Source organism: Emys orbicularis, chromosome 15 (assembly GCF_028017835.1).
Source record: "Emys orbicularis isolate rEmyOrb1 chromosome 15, rEmyOrb1.hap1, whole genome shotgun sequence".
Classification (NCBI taxonomy): Eukaryota; Metazoa; Chordata; order Testudines; family Emydidae; genus Emys; species Emys orbicularis.
The window spans coordinates 8,553,103-8,565,846 of NC_088697.1; the positions used below are offsets into that span (position 1 = coordinate 8,553,103).

Sequence of the window (12,744 nt, forward strand, 5' to 3'; positions counted from 1 at the left end):
AGAGCGCGCTGGATGGCATTCAGAAACCCATCTCCCAGCAGCCATGCCGGAGGTTCGGGCTTAATCCTCAAGGCCGAGCGCAAAACCTTCAGCCGGGAACGTTTCGCTCCCTTCCCGCCTCCCCCCAAGCGGCAAGGGAGAAACGGACGAGACACGCCGGCTCAAAGACTGCCTCCCTCCCACTTCCCTGTAGGCTGCGCAGAGCTCTTGGCCTGCCTCATGCCTCGTCAGGAAAGCGTGGCCATGCTGCCCAAGCCTGAGTCACGTCCGCAGCCTGGCCCGCCCCGGCTGACGGAGCGCAGAGCCACGCGAGTCAACGGCAGGTCGAGTCGGGAGCCTCGGCTCTTTCCCCTGACAGCCACACAGAGCTGCCTAGCGTCCTGAGAGCCTCCCTCGTGTTCTCCCGCAGCAGCCGCCTGCCGGTGGGGCGGAGGGAGGGGGCAGAAAGGAAGCACTGCTGCCTCATTCTGGGACAGGAGGCCCTCAGTACGCCCAGGCCTGCCTCTTGCCTTCAGCCCAGGCAGCCAGAGGTGCCGGGGAGCTCCCTGGCAGGCTGCCGCCTCAGCCACCTCTTGCCTCATGGCCTAGGCTCTTCTTGGCGCTCTGCTGGTCACCGCCTGGCTTGAAGGCCCAGAGCCAAAAGAAACCAGCGCGGGCGTAGCAGAGGATGGTTTCGATCCATCGACCTCTGGGTTATGGGCCCAGCACGCTTCCGCTGCGCCACTCTGCTGACTCTGCACACAGACCTCCCAGCCGCCCCTATCTGGATTAGCGCGTTACGAGCTCTAGGGCTGGCAGGCAGATGCGCAGGCTGCTGGGCAGCTGCCCCGGTAACAGGATTTGACAGTTTACCCTGGATAAGCTTTCTACAGGGTAAAACGGATTGATTTGGGGTTTGGACCCCACTGGGAGCTGGGTATCCGAGTGCCGGAGACGGGACCACTTCTTAAACAGTTTTCAGTTAAGCCTGCAGCTTGTGGGGGACGTGGTTCAGACTTGGATCCGTGTTTGCAGCAGGCAAAGCGCGTCTGGCTCAAACAGGCAAGGTACCGAAATCCCAAGCTGGCAGGGAAAACGGACTCGGAGGTAGTCTAGGCACATCAGGTGGCAGCCCCAAAGGGGTTTCTGCGACCCGACCCGTCACACCTGGCTTTTCAAACAATCCTCCAGCAAGACAAAGAAACCCACAGCTATAGACTCAGAAAACACCCCCAAGAAGTTTTAGCAATATTTTGTCACAAAGAAATCAAAATGCCAATGAATCCAGGCTAGTCTTAAAAACAAACAAACAAACAAACAAACAAACAAAAAACGCCTTATCAAACCAGCATCTTCACAGTGAAACTCTTCCTGTTTTTCTAACCAGGAGACTCTCCCCAAAAGCAGATGCCCCGTTCCCAGAGACACTGCAATACCAGGTCAATGCGTGAGGTGGACAGAGCAAGCTCCTATTCCAGCCTCCTGTTTCAAAAATCAATTTAACATGCAGTCCTCAAATAAAGGACATATCAGATATGAAACTGATAAGAACAGGTATTACAATTTTTATTAAAGTTAATGTTTAAAATTAAATATACACGAGTTAAGAGGGAAGGTGCTGTGCTTCTGGGGGTCAGGCTTGATTTATGAGGCATTTCAGGTATCGGTTGCAAGGGTGAAGAAATACATACATATCACCCATAACCAGCATAGAGCCAGTTTGGGGTGCAAGAGTTTTTAAAGTGTCAGGGGATAAGTGGGCTCGGGTACGCCACCCATGGAATGTATAAGGAGTCCAAGTCAGTATCCATGTAGCGAATGAGTACATGTCAGAGAAGGAAATGGGTTATTTCCCTGCTCCGCAGTCTCGATTACTCAATGTGGTATTGACAGTGTCCCATAATGTGTTCCATACAAATGTCTCTATTAAGATGATGTTAAAAAAAAAGTCAACGGTACAGAGTTTAAGCATAGAAGTCTCTGGTTATTAAGGAATAACATACAGATTAACAAGGACGCAAAGTTTGGTTGCAGCCAACCAAAAGACAACACTTTTCACACAGCAACATCACGCTGCCCTCTCACTCCCACAAACTTCAATATGACGACGAGCTGCTCCCAGCCACGCACCACACCCCAGTCAAACGCCTTTGGTAACTACGTAACTCAGTGGCAATCACTGCCCTGAAGTGACTCCGGTGCCGGCACTCACAGCACGGACTCCCCACCCCGAATTCTGTCCACACACAGAGAATTCTCCCTGCCCGGCTCCTTCGGTTCATCTCGCTGCTCTCCCTGCTGCCGTCAGACACTGCTCATCTGCATAACCCCGCCCATGGACACATGACACCTTGTGTTCTGCTCTTGAGTTGCCTGCGGGGAGTACACACGTCACAGCCCCAGCTCACATCACCACACGTCACAGCCCCAGCGCAAGCGGCTCCGGGCCAGCGGCCATTGTTAGAACCTTCTGTGGGATTCCATCTCCCGGGGCCAGCAGCAGCCGGGCGGGGAGTGTCTGTGAGCCCCGGGCCGGGGGTGGGACGAGACCCAGCCCCATAGACAGCCGGGGACAGGGGATATTGGGGGCAGGGGAGGGGATGGAGGGAGGACTAGGGTGACCAGATGTCCCGATTTTATAGGGACAGTCCCGATTTTTGGGTCTTTTTTTTATATAGGCTCCTATTGTCCCCCACCCCCTGTCCCGATTTTTCACACTTGCTGTCTGGTCACCCTAGGGAGGACAGCCCCAGCCCCATAGACCTGTCATACAGATGACATACAGGGGATGTCATACAGCTGAAGCAAAAGTGAGTAGGGGCAGGCTGCAGTGCACACCACACTGGCTGGCTCAGCCTTGTGCATGCCGGGGTGGCCACCTCCCCGTTGATGAGACCTGGTCCCACCGTCTTCCTGCATCAGAAACAGCCAGTGTCTGCATCAAGCTAAGGGCATTGGTATTTTCTTTAAATTTGCCAGACCGACTTAACAAACATCTAACACACATTTGAAGCTGTTCTTTTCAAACCATTGCTCATCCTCATTGCACCATTGCTTTGTCTCCAGACAGATCCATTCAAATACCCCCTTTAATCGCCTTACAGAAACGTCTGCATCCCCTGGCAGTGAGGCAACTGGGCAGGTCGCTGACAGAGCTGAGCACCACTTTTCTGCCAGCCATCTTTAGAGAAGAACCCCACCCTAGAGTCCCCCCTCCCTCCATCAGCACCTCCACGTCTGTGTCTCTGAGTGGCAATAGGATGATTAGGGGGCAAATCTGGGGCTGGAAGGGGGGTAAGGTCAGCAGGGCCGGCTTTAGGAAGTACGGGGCCCGATTCGAACAGTTTCGACGGGACCCCGGCAGGGATGACTAAAAAAAAAAAACACGTAAAAAAAGACGTGGGGCTTGTACTCACCGGGCGGCGCTCCTAGTCTTTGGCGGTGGGTCCTTCACTCGCTCCGGGTCTTCGGCGGCACTGAAGGACCTGCTGCCAAAGTGCTGCTGAAGACCCGGAGTGAGTGAAGGACCCGCCGCCGAAGTGCCGCCGAAGACCCGGAGCGAGTGAAGGACCCGCCGCCGAAGTGCCGCCGAAGACCCGGAGCGAGTGAAGGACCCGCCGCCGAAGTGCCGCCGAAGACCCGGAGCGAGTGAAGGACCCGCCGCTGAAGTGCCGCCGAAGACCCGGAGCGAGTGAAGGACCCGCCGCCGAAGTGCCGCCGAAGACCCGGAGTGAGTGAAGGACCCGCCGCCGAAGTGCCGCCGAAGACCCGGAGCGAGTGAAGGACCCGCTGCCGAAGTGCCGCCGAAGACCCGGAGCGAGTGAAGGACCCGCCGCCGAAGTGCCGCCGAAGACCCGGAGCGAGTGAAGGACCCGCTGCCGAAGTGCCGCCGAAGACCCGGAGCGCCGCCGGGTGAGTAAAAATTAAAAAGGAGCCTCTAGCCAGGGAAGGGATTCTCGGCCACTTGCCCCCACCCCGGCAGCCCTGCCACTGGGCGTGGGGCCCTCTTAGGCGCGGGGCCCGATTCGGGGGAATTGGTGGAATTGGCCTAAAGTCGGCCCTGAAGGTCAGCCTGTAAGGAGTAACCATGTGGGGCAGACCCAGGGGGAGGCTGTGGGCTGTTGGTCGGTCGTTGGGATCCGAGCTCTAGATCAAAGCTGCACAGCGACCTGACACCCAGGGTTATAGGGCCGACATAGTGACCCCCTTACTGGCCTCAGTGAACCCCAGACCCTTGTTACTAAGAGCATTGAGGAGTCTCTGTCCCTTAATAACTTCTGGGAGCTCCCCAGCAGGCTGCGGGCATCAGCCGCCTCCTGCCTCACAGGTTAGACTCTTGGCGCTGTGCCAGCTGCCCCCTCACTTGAAGGCCCAGTGGGTGGCATCCTTGGGGGAGCATAAACCCCCCTCCTTTCCATTAACAGCTGAACTCACTGACCCAGGATACCACAGAGACACCAACCAGCAGCTGGTTGGCCAGGGCCGCTGCCCAGCACCCTGCACCACTTCCTGACGGTGCCAGACCTCGCAGGGCACTAGCCTGGAGCCAGGGCCGCTTGGTGCTTACGAAAAGCCAGCAGAGTGACACAGGGGCAGCGTGCTGTGCCCATAACACAGAGGTCAATTCATCAAAACCCTCTTCTGCCAGCACCGGGCCTCCTTCTTCTTACACTGGGCCTTCAAGCGAGGGGGCGGCTGGCACAGCGCCAAGAGTCTAACCTATGAGGCAGGAGGCAGCTGGTTACTCCTTACAGGCTGACGTTACCCCCCCCCTCCAGCCCCAGATTCGCCCCCTAATCATCCTACTGCCACTCAGAGCCACAGACGTGAAGGTGCTGATGGAGGGAGGGCTGACTCTAGGGTGGGGGTCTTCTTTAAAGATGGCCGGCAGAAAGGTGGTGCTCAGCTCTGTCAGCGACCTGCCCAGTTGCCTCGCTGCCAGGGGATGCAGACATTTCTGTAAGGTGCATAAAGAGGGTATTTGGCTTTCAAGTTAATGTGAGGAATGTGCAATTATGGGCCCTAGTGGTGTTGTACTTCAGAGCCCTAGTGGCCTAATGGATAAGGCATTGGTTTCCTAAACCAGAGATTGTGGGTTCAAGTCCCCCCTGGGGTAAAAAGCTACTTTCTTCCTGTATATTGCAAGGAAACCTTGGTCTTATTTTCACCAAGGAAGCTGGGAGATGTTTGAACACAAAGTACTGGATCTTAGGAACAATCCCCCAGAAATGGTATCTTACACTCCACAAATGCTTTCTAGACCCATCAGTAGCAAACAGTTAATACTCATGTTTGTCTGAGAAGCGAAGGAGAGTGTTTACTCCGACACCTCAATGAGGAGCAAAACAGACAGAAAGAGCAAGGCTGTTCTGCTTCTTCCCACCCCCACCTTTGGGGTAAGTCCATCACCTCCTCCTTAGTGTGTGTGGGCTGGAAACCAGAGATGGCAGGAGAGAGGTTGCTCACTCAACCCATGCACAGGAGGATCCATTGTAGCTCACATCCTCCTGCTTGTGTGACGATGCGGTTCTGGCGGGACCCAACTGAGAGTGCCAATTCAGGACAAATTGCTAAAATAGGGCAGTTACAGCCCAAGGCTGGGGTTTTTCCACCTCTAAGGCAAACCAAACCAGCCAGACTAAGAGGACTTCAGTCTCACCCCACTGGCTAACCACAAGTCTCACAAGCAATTTCCTTAGACACTCCAGTTTCCCAGTATCCCCACCAGTGCCACTTATTATGGGGACAAATGGTTATGAAAACCAATACCCCAGTAAAAGAAAAAAGGTTCTCCCGATCCCAAAGGACCAAGCCCCAGACCCAGGTCAATATACAAATCAGATCTTACCCACAAATCACGCTGTTGCCAATCCTTTAGAATCTAAAAATCTAAAGGTTTATTCATAAAAGGAAAAAGATATAGATGAGAGCTAGAATTGGTTAAATGGAATCAATTACATACAGTAATGGCAAAGTTCTTGGTTCAGGCTTGTAGCAGAGATAGAATAAACTGCAGGTTCAAATCAAGTCTCTGGCATGCACCCCCACCTCGGATGGGTCCTCAGTCCTTTGTGTAGAGCTTCTGTTTGTAGCAAAGGCCCTCCAGAGGTATGAAGCAGGATTGAAGACAAAATGGAGATGAGGCATCAGGCTTTTTATAGTCTCTTTCAGGTGTAAGAACACCTCTTTGTTCTTACTGTGGAAAATTACAGCAAAATGGACTCTGGAGTCACATGGGCAAGTTCCTGCATACTTTGCTGAGTTATAAGGCGTGTTTGCCTTCTCTCCATGGGTCAGTTGTATAGCTGATGGTCCTTAATGGGCCATCAAGCAGGCTAGGCAGAGCTAACACCAACTTGTTGGGGATGTTCCCCAGAAGTATAGCATGAGTTTGAAATACAGACAGAGCCAATATTCATAACTTCAACTATAAAACTGATACACATATATAGACAGCAAAATCATAACCAGCAAACCATAACCTTGTCTTAGACACCTCATTTGATCCCCTTTATACAAGATTTGGTGCCACTACCAGACTTTGGTTGCAACCATGTTCTATATGGTCCCAGATTATATCAATAACATCACAGCTTGTCACAGCCCAGAGGAATGCATGACACCGAGCCTGGACTCTGTGACTGCATTAGTCACCAACAGGTGAGTGTGGCAGGAGAGGACACAGAACATGTCTACAAATCACTTTTTCTGGACTGCTGAGGGTTGGGGAGAGAGGCCAGATTCTATCTGGCTCTTTAGGACTGAGGAAGCTCTGGGATCTGGAGAGAGGTCTCTGGATCCTCGGGATGGGCAGGTTTGGAGACATGTGGCTCCTACCTAGTCCAGAGTAACCTGCCGAGCCGCCCCCCCCCCCCCCAAGAGCCATATTAACAGGCAACACTGCCTCTCTATTTCCTTGGCCACATGTATCGTGTCCTTTTTCTGGTGGCTAGTCCAGAAAAGAAGGACAAGAGTTCACTACTGCTTCCTATATATGTGTGTGCTGGCAAGTGGGTAATGAAGTCTTGCAGGTAAAACAGAGCCATCTGCAGACTATGGTCCTGGTTAATGGGAGTCATCAAGATTTCAAACCACCATTAATGGCCCACACTTTGCATAATTACAATAGGCCCTCACAGTTATATATTCCCACCTTATGCAAAAGATATATAAAGGGGTGGAACAGAACAAAGAGGGAGAGGAGCCATCATGAAGAATCCCCTAGCTACCACCTAAGCTGGAACAAGAGCTGTACCAAGGAAAGAATTGTGCCCAGGCCTGGAAGGTGTCCAGCCTGGGGGGGGGGGGGGAAACAAAAACAAAAACAAAACAAAACTTACTGAAGCATCTCTAAGGGTGAGATTATCTGTATTTAGTTTGATTAGATATAGATTTGCACATTTTATTTTATTTTGCTTGGTGACTTACTTTGTTCTGTCTGTTACTACTTGGAACCACTTAGATCCTACTTTCTGTATTTAATAAAATCACTTTTTACTTATTAATTAACTCAATGTATGTATTAATACCTGGGGAAGCAAATGACTGTGCATCTCTCTCTCTGTGTTAGAGGGGGAACAATTTATGAGTTTACCCTGCATAAGCTTTATACAGGGTAAAACGGATTTATTTGGGTTTAGACCCCATGGGGAGTTGGGCATCTGAGTGCTAAAGACAAGCACACTTCTGTGAGCTGTTTTCAGGTAAACCTGCAGCTTTGGGGCAAGCAATTCAGACCCTGGGTCTGTGTTGGAGCAGACGGGAGTGTCTGGCTCAGCAAGACAGAGGGCTGGAGTCCTGAGCTGGCAGGGAAAACAGGAGCAGGGGTAGTCTTTGCACATCGGGTGGCAGCTCCCAAGGGGGGTTCTGTGATCCAACTCGTCACACCTGCCCTTTCATCATACACAGCTATTTTAAAGTTTAGTGTGATAGTAAAGAGACCCCTTTTCAACCCTTCACCACAAGACAAAGCCGGCAGTATTTGTCATTAACTATTTATTTCTACTCTCCTGGCTCCAAAAATGCTTCTCCTCCCTACTGCCGCCAGCCACCTTCGAGTTCTCCCTCTTCTCTCCCCCCCTCTGCTCACTTGATTGCAGCAGCTCAGCGGATCGTCCAGCTTTGCTCTTTCACTTCCATTCTTCTTCACTTCTTTGGGTGGCTGTATTTGCCATTGAGTAGGCTGATGGAAATACCTGAGTCCTCTGTCTAGGCACACAGGCCCAGCAGCTAAAGCAAAGCCCCACGGAGAGCAGTGGGAAATTAGCCTGGAGTGTCAGGAGTGGAGACTTGTCCCATGGGGACCCCAAGCACTGCAGCTGCTGCCACCTACATGGTGAATCCTCCAACCATCGCCAAAGGACTCTTCCACATTCTGAAAATGGGCCTCACTGGCTGACTGTCTAGGAGACCAGAAATCCTTTGTTAGAGCAGGAAAGTCTCTTCCCACGGCTCCCAGAGAGTCACAGTCAAACACCTGCGAGTCTCTAGGAGGTTCTCAAGCAGTTTCCTGCTCAGTCACTTGGCACCCACTAGCAATGGTCTCTGACAGTGGCATTGCAAAGGGGAGCTCAGCAGATGGTCCCTTCTATGGCTTCCTGAGTGGGAGGGAGGTTGGTCTTGTCATTTAAGGCCTCGCTGTCAGAGTCAGGGCTCCTGGGTTCTCTGACTTTGGAAGTGGGTGGAGTCTAGTGGTTGGAGCTGGACTGGTATCAGTCCCATGCTTCCTTCCTGCCTCTGTCAGTGACATTGTGTGTGACCTTGCAGCCAGTTGCTTTCTATCCCTATGCCCCAGCACTGACCCACCTCAGAGGGGCTGGCAGGGGTCACCACTGTCATGACTCAAGTTGGAATGAGTTGTGCTCTTGGTAGTGAAGGGCCCAGATTCAGTCCCCATGGATGCCCAGGGTGTCTGTATTGTGGCCATGGTTTGACTCACCTACCATTACAGGCTGTTTAGCCCAGTCCTGGGCAGGCATGGTGCATCTGCTCCTGGCCCTCTCTGGCACACACCTCCATCACACACAAGAACATGGCCCACCAAGGACAATCTATCAGCTCCCATCTGGTGTTCAGCTCCAAGATGGATGGTGAGCCCTAGCCAGACCATAGAAAGATAGGGTGGTGTTCTTTGGTAGAAACTGCTAGAGCTTCACCCTCTGCTCCCGCCTCCACCCACACGTTAAGGCCTTCAAAAGTGGTCCCTGATCCCAGGTAAACAAAGTAGCTGAGCTGAGGCCAGGGTGGGTGGAATTACTGCTGGGACTGATCCTGGGGGCAATACAAGCACTATCCCTCAGCCCTTGAAGAGCGGGCAACTAGGACTTTGGGAGCCAAGGTACTGGTATATCTTTCTGGAGAGCAGAAAAGGGCATTGGAGAAATTGTACAAAAGTCAATGTCACGGCTGGGTCAAGGGCAGCCAGACCTACTGGTCAGAGCCGAAGTCCACACTCACATGACAGGAGGTCAAGAGTCAGCTGGGTCAGGATACTGGAAGATCAGCAGCAAAAGACAAACTTGCGATCACTACCACAAATCAGATGCCAGGAAATCAAGCCAGGGAAGCGGCAGCAGAACCAGGCAGCACGCGGTCCAGAACAGGGAGCAGCCTTGGTGTTCAGTCAGCCTCCTGTTCCTGCTGCTGTCTTAAGCAGGGCCAGGGGCCAATGAGCTTTCCTGGGACTCCTCCAGTAGGACCTCAGTAGTGGGCCTGAACTTCATGGGTCCTAAGTAAGTAATTTTCAGCAGGCTTCCAGGTGGAGGGTTGGAGCTTGGCTGCTCCCATGTACCCTGCAGACCCCTGCCTCACGACAGTGAGTAAGCTCTTCCCGCTCAAACCTCCTGCAGCAGGAAACAGTCTCCAGGATCCTGGACACATCCTCTGAGAATAAAATGAGGATATCATGATGAGAAAGAGGTCTCTGTACCAGGGCTGGGATCCGGGGACAGGGAAAGCTCCCAACCAGGATATGTAGCAGGAGCCCCCTGTTTGTTGCAAGAGCCCCAAGTGGCAGGGTGACTGAACGGTTCTTACCTCCAGGAGGTGCATGGGATCTTCTATCTGAGCTTCAGTGGGACCCATGTTGCTTGGTTTGACAGGATGAGATGACCTGTCCCCACTGCTCCCTGAGCTGGGCTGGCTGCAGGATCTATCTGTGTGGGAGGCTGGGACAGAGTGTGAAAGACAGATGTGACAATCAGGGTTCTGTCACCTCAGGGGGAGAACAGAGGGTCTGAACCCCAAAGAATAAGCAATTGAATCAACTGTACAATCATAAGGTACATCATAAGGTCCTCTCATGGATTGGTAACTGGTTAAACTCTGCACTGACCACGGGTGGCCCAATGGCCCACCGCACCCCCAACTTAGCAGCTCCAGTTACCAAGAGAGCAAGAACCAGAGGCCTCCCTGCTCCTGGGACAGAGGAGTAGGTTAAGGATCTACCTGGATGTGAGTGTTGGCCTTCCCCAAGCCCATGGGCTATACTCCATTCAGGGGAGCGCACAGGAACTGCGATTCCTATTCTGGATCTAGGGGCAGTTTCAGTTTGCTGGCAGGAGACTGTACATGAGACCTTGCAGTTGCGGTGTGACCCAGGCACTAACATGGGCACGGAAGTTTGAGGAACAGGGCAGAGGCCTGTATGGGGCAAGGAGGGCAGGGATTTGGGAAGCAAGAGCAGAGGATCAAACACTTTCTTAATGTGGGACAGGATGATCCCCATTTCAAAGATAGAGAAACCGAGGCACCAGGTGGGAGAGTGACCTGGCCAGGATCACGTTCCCACTCAGTGGCAGGGCTGCAGTAGAATCTGTTCCCTGCTCTCATCACTAGACCCTGCTGCCCCTTCTGTAGGACCCCTCCAGCCATCCTCTCCCATAGGCCATCCCCACCCCTCTCCAATACCAGGCTGTTTCCATAATGGAAGCAGGCTTGTAACAGAGTTCACTCACCGATAGGTACCCCTTCCTGGCCAGGCCTGGGGTCACAGCTTTCCTGCTGGGCTAGCACCCCCGCCGAGAGTCGCTAGGGCACTCGGGCAGTTTTTTGCCTGGGAACTCAGCCCTTCAGCCAGGTGACTGTCTTTTAGTCCACTCCTTCCTGGGTCGCTCATCCCAAACGAAAAGTCCAAACACGTCTTTAACCATGAGATCTTGCATGATCTAAAAAATAAAAAGGAGTCATATAAAAAATGGAAACTAGGACGGATTACAAAGGATGAATTTAGGCAAACAACACAGGAATGCAGACGCAAGATTAGAAAGGCAAAGGCACAAAATGAGCTCAAACTAGCTACGGGAATAAAGGGAAACAAGAAGACTTTTTATCAATATATTAGAAGCAAGAGGAAGACCAAAGACAGGGTAGGCCCACTGCTCAGTGAAGAGGGAGAAACAGTAACAGGAAACTTGGAAATGGCAGAGATGCTTAATGACTTCTGTGTTTCGGTCTTCACCGAGAAGTCTGAAGGAATGCCTAACATAGTGAATGCTAATGGGAAGGGGGTAGGTTTAGCAGATAAAATAAAAAAAGAACAAGTTAAAAATCACTTAGAAAAGTTAGATGCCTTCAGGTCACCAGGGCCTGATGAAATGCATCCTAGAATACTCAAGGAGCTAATAGAGGAGGTATCTGAGCCTCTAGCTATTATCTTTGGAAAATCATGGGAGATGGGAGAGATTCCAGAAGACTGGAAATGGGCAAATATAGTGCCCATCTATATGTAAGGGGACTGTTGCCCCCTTACTAACATTCAGTGGGGGTGTTTTGATTGGCTTGCTCCCAGTACTAAAAGGGGAAGGGTCGATGGCAAATCAGGAGCCTGAGACTGACAGTCCCCAGGAACAATGGGGAGAGGCCAATGCTCCAGATCAGCCTGATTGACAGGGCGGCCAGGCTAATCAGAGGGTCAGGAGGCCAGGGAGGTCCCGTCCTCCGTGTGAGCTGGAATTGCCTGGGTCAGACTGAGTGGGGCCGAGCTAAGGAGAAAGCAGGGGCCCAAGCTGAGCTGGAGAGCAGAACCGTGCCAGATCCAGAGGGGCCAGAGGCGCAGCCACAGAGCCAGAGACAAAGCCCAGGGAGAGCAGATCCTGAGCTGGGAGCAGAGCTGCAGCCCCAAAGCCAGAGCACAGCCAGGACAGAGAGGGGCCTGAGCTAAGTTGCTGGGAGCAGAGCTGCAGCCCCAAAGCCAGAGCACAGCCAGGAGAGAGCAGGGGCCTGAGCTAAGTTGCTGGGAGCAGAGCTGCAGCCCCAAAGCCAGAGCACAGCCAGGAGAAAGCAGGGGCCTGAGCTAAGTTGCTGGGAGCAGAGCTGCAGCCCCAAAGCAGAGTTACAGAAGCAGCCTGCAGAGCAGACCTGCCCTGGGAGGAGAGCTGCAGCAACCAGAGCCAGAGGGGCCAGAGAAGCAGCCCAGGGAGCTGGAGGCAGAGCAGCAGCAGCAGCCGTGCTGAGGCAGAGTGGAGCTGGAGCTGGGGCTGGAGCAGTCCGGAGCTGGGTGTGGTGAGCAGCTGGGGAGAGTGAGGGGGACCCTGGCAGTGGGCCCAGCGCAGGGAGACGCCTCAGCCAAGAGGCCTTGCAGGCCAGACTTGGAGGGGGATCGTAACCCTGACAGGGTGGGGGCGACGCTGGGAAGAAGGGTCCTGCCACCTAGAGCCTGAGAGCGTGTGGCCACCGCCAGAGCAAGTGTCCAACCCACAGCGTCCCTGCAGCACAGCCAGGGCCTGAGAAGGAGGCCCGGGACCTACAAGGAACAGACTGTGAACT

General features: G+C 53.1%; 3 non-coding genes across 3 annotated transcripts; 1 reads left to right on the forward strand and 2 right to left on the reverse strand.

The window, feature by feature from the left end:
* Nucleotides 1-658: 658 nt before the first annotated feature.
* On the reverse strand, nucleotides 659-730 carry TRNAM-CAU (transfer RNA methionine (anticodon CAU)). Its single transcript has one exon. It is a non-coding gene; the product is annotated as a tRNA-Met (tRNA).
* Nucleotides 731-1,381: 651 nt separating this feature from the next.
* LOC135889684 (U2 spliceosomal RNA) lies at nucleotides 1,382-1,571 on the reverse strand. Its single transcript, XR_010562021.1, has one exon. It is a non-coding gene; the product is annotated as a U2 spliceosomal RNA (small nuclear RNA).
* Nucleotides 1,572-5,022: 3,451 nt separating this feature from the next.
* Nucleotides 5,023-5,095, forward strand: TRNAR-CCU (transfer RNA arginine (anticodon CCU)). The gene has a single exon. It is a non-coding gene; the product is annotated as a tRNA-Arg (tRNA).
* Nucleotides 5,096-12,744: the final 7,649 nt, after the last annotated feature.